Source organism: Trematomus bernacchii, unplaced genomic scaffold, assembly GCF_902827165.1.
Source record: "Trematomus bernacchii unplaced genomic scaffold, fTreBer1.1, whole genome shotgun sequence".
Classification (NCBI taxonomy): domain Eukaryota; kingdom Metazoa; phylum Chordata; class Actinopteri; order Perciformes; family Nototheniidae; genus Trematomus; species Trematomus bernacchii.
Window position 1 is genome coordinate 17,599,387 of NW_022987689.1, and position 3,845 is coordinate 17,603,231.

General features: G+C 37.0%; 1 pseudogene; it reads left to right on the forward strand.

The window, feature by feature from the left end:
• The first annotated feature begins 1,000 nt into the window (after positions 1-1,000).
• LOC117488636 lies at positions 1,001-3,145 on the forward strand (annotated as a pseudogene).
• Positions 3,146-3,845: the final 700 nt, after the last annotated feature.

Here is a 3,845-nt window from a genome sequence, read left to right on the forward strand (position 1 = left end):
TGTCTTGAACACTATCATCCGAGTAATGTGATCTAATCAATAAATAAAGATTCAGATAACACGAAAGCACATGGCTACTTAACATGCAGAATGTCGTTATTTTGCATGTTAAGTAGCCATGTGTTTCTGGGGCTTAATCTTTATTGATATTATTTAAACATTCACTACAATAATTGTAGCGTCCCCGGCTGAATGATGGTCAGACTCTGATGGTATCTGTTTATTGCACACCCTTGCTTTTATACAATCATTACCAACGTAAGAGCGCGTGCCCTTATCAGCCAGGTGCTAAAAACCGAATGCAACTATTTATTATATGTTAATTTATTCGTCATCTATCCGTCTATACACATAGATATATATATAAAGGCTAGATGGCTCAAGGGGGAGTCGCCAGAGTAGCTCACCGGTGGCCATCTTGCCACAATCACCAACTACTCTGGTACGCTAGCTGTTGTAAGGTAAGTGATCTGCACAAAAATACTCTTAACTCGCTGAAATATTGACTGATTTACAAACGGTTTGGTTTATTATAAACGTTATTAGCATGGCTATGATACAGGATGCTTGGACATGTTGAAATTGCAGCTTTTCTTTTCGAAAAACGACTTAATAGTGCAGCATAGTTGTGTGTCACGGCTACTTGCGCAAGTTATCAAAGCTGAGACCACAATCGAGATTTTCAATTATTATATAGGTTTTCCTGAGACCAATAACGATTTTTATGACAACCTAATCTTTTGTCTAAATGACAATCTTTGTGGATGTGGTTGTATTTATTAGCTGGCTAATAATAAGAGGCTGTGAGTGAGACCTAGTATTACAAAGTTGACCCAGCAACTTTACACCAGTGGGAGAGGCAGAACTGCTCTTTCTTTTCAACATAACTTAAGTTGCAAATGATTTCTTCCAAGTGGTTTGGCTTGTTAAAAACATCTTACATTTAGATACATTATGATACAGGAAATTGCTGGCTTTGTGTTTACAGAAGTACCTGACTATGCCTGACTTTTGTGCAGCCTACGGATGCTCTAATCGCCATAGTCTCGAAACAAGAACCCGTAAGATATACAATAGACAATATTATGACTATAATTAGGATAATCGTTAGTTACTTAGTGGATGTATGTACAATACAAGTCCTGCTACACAGAAACAGCAGAGCTATGTGAGATAATTGTATTGCAAGATTGTTGTTGACCCAGGCTTTTTAGAATATGTTGCTACCATTTGTTTACACAATTATTGAATGTTTCTTTTGGACACCTTTTTTATAACTCTTAGTGTGGTTGTCTTATTCTTAAAGTTTGCATAAATACATAAATAAATACATACAATTACCCCAAAAATATGATCATTTAGGTGTGTATTTTTGTCCTTACCCTTAATGTTAAAGGAAAGAAGGGTGGAAAATGTTGACAATAATTTATATATCTGGCTACCTTTCTCATGTTTTTAAGGTTTCCCAAAACCGGAGAGAGGAGGAGGCAGTGGGAACTTGCCGGTGTCGTTTCCTCTGGCAGGACACTGCTCTGCAGTGAGCACTTCAGGAGTGAGAACTTTGACAGGACGGGGCAGACTGTCCGGCTTAAAGATGGTGTTGTGCCAACAATATTCAACTTCCCAGCTCATCTTCAAAGGGTATGTGTATCATTGGCCAACAAGAATTCAAGGTGTATAAGATTGATATATAAATATGTGATTAAATGTCACACTTTAGTTTTTCTTTCTGCAAGTTTAGGAATAAATAATGTGTTGTGTATTACAGCACATTTTAGACACTCAAAATTTCTTTAATTATGTTTATTTTAGCCGGTAGCAATAAGAAGCACAACCACTTCTAGAAGAGCGGAAGATAACCTGCCAATGGACTTGTCTCAGGATGAACCTCAGCCTAATGTTGTGAGTATTTGCATGTGGAATGTCACTAACAAATGAGAGCATCATATGGCTTGTCATATTAAATCCTTTATCTCGGTGGTACCCAGGAAGGTCTATGATGGTGTTACTAGAAGAGCCCAATATTATTTGAGGTGGTACTCTGTGTAAAAAGTTTGAGAACCACTGGCTATCTCAATTGCTCTATGTCACTCATACACTTTGATGAATAAAAATGTGCAAACAACAAACAGGGGTTGGCAACCTTTACAATCAAAAGAGCCATTTTTGTCCAGAGCCTCAAAACATATGTTTGCCTTATAAGGGGACAAGGTTCAAGGTTCAAGGTTCAAGGTTCAAGGTTCAAGGTTCTTTATTGTCAATCTGACATAGCTACAGAGTAATTATGCAGTTGGAAATCTTATGTCACAGGCTTCTCCAACAATGCAACATAATAACATAACATAATAACAATAAGAGCATGAGCAATACAAAAATAATAATAGTTATAAAAATGAAATAAAGTTATGATGTGGAATAGTGCAGTATGAGTCTATATACAAGTTATTGGAATGATATATATATATTAGGTATTAGATACATACTACTGAGTAGCAGTTGAATGTTTGAAGTTGTTTCAACAGTTCAATTTTTTAACAGTCTCACTGCCCGCGGGAAGAAACTGTCTCCGAATCTTCTTGTCCTTGCCAGGATAGGACAAGCCTATTAAGATCAATTTCTTAAAAGTACGCTGAGTTGTGTTTTCTGTTGGAGAATTGGAGAACGTAAAAAATAAATTAGGCTCACAGCATTGATAAGTATGAATTGTTAAAAAAGTTACTGTTATTAATTTCCATATTACTATTATTTATATATTCGTATATTTTGCCAAAGCAACAGGGAGCCACTGGAGAGAGGCGAAAGAGCCGCAAGCGGCAGGGCACTGACCACCCATACGCATTGCCTGCTTGCCCCAAGGCTATAAAGGCCAAACTCAACGGAGCCTCAGCGAGTGTGAGGAAACTGCAGCGAGAGAAGACCAATGCCTTGGCGAGAGAAAGGAGGGCCAAGAAAAAACATGCGGGCTCTTCTGGAGGAACTGAAGCAGAAAAATCTCATCAACGAAGAGCTGAAAGACAAGCTTGAATGCTACTCAGGTAAAATAAAAAATATTACATTGAATATTTTGTGTATTTTATGTTCTTTGTTAGACTTCCTAGTTACTATTAAAAGGAGAGCCACCGGAATGTTTCAAGAGAAAACTTGATGAGTACAGATCCTCACAAGAGATGATGCGAAAAGCCTCCACAACATCAGCCAAAGCACTGGAGGCATCGGACCTAAAACTCCTAAATAGTGTAATTGCAGTGTTATTACATAGTTTGTTTATAATTCAGAAACAATGTTTTTTTAAACCCTTTCATGCATTGTGGTCACTACATTAGAGACTGCTAATTTAATGCTGTTTTCTTGTATATGCATGGGGTTTTGGATGGTATAGTTGCCATCAGACACCAGAGTGGATTTTTATTATAATATTTGTGCATTGTATTTTATAGTTTTTGCATAATATAGAATTGTGTTCATTGGTTTGTTAAACATATACTTAAAAATCAGTTTTAAAAAAATGTCTCATGCATAAAGATGAAAATATCCTTAGTTTGTTGTAATTCATGCATGAAGGAGTTAATAAATCACACACTGATGCATTACTATATTGTAATTATATATATATAGGCTTTTTCTATCAAAAATGTTCGGGGTAGTCAGGGGGTACTTGGCTGAGAAAATGTTTCAAAGGGGGTACATAACTGAAAAAAGTTTGAGAAGCACTGGTCTATCCCTATCGTCTATTCCTTGACCTCTGTGTGAAACGTCACGGGGTTAAGGGATAGTGGATAGGAGAGTTCAAAAGGACTTAGGAGAAGAGACTGCGGTGCTTTGAGAATCCGACTGCACTTTCACTA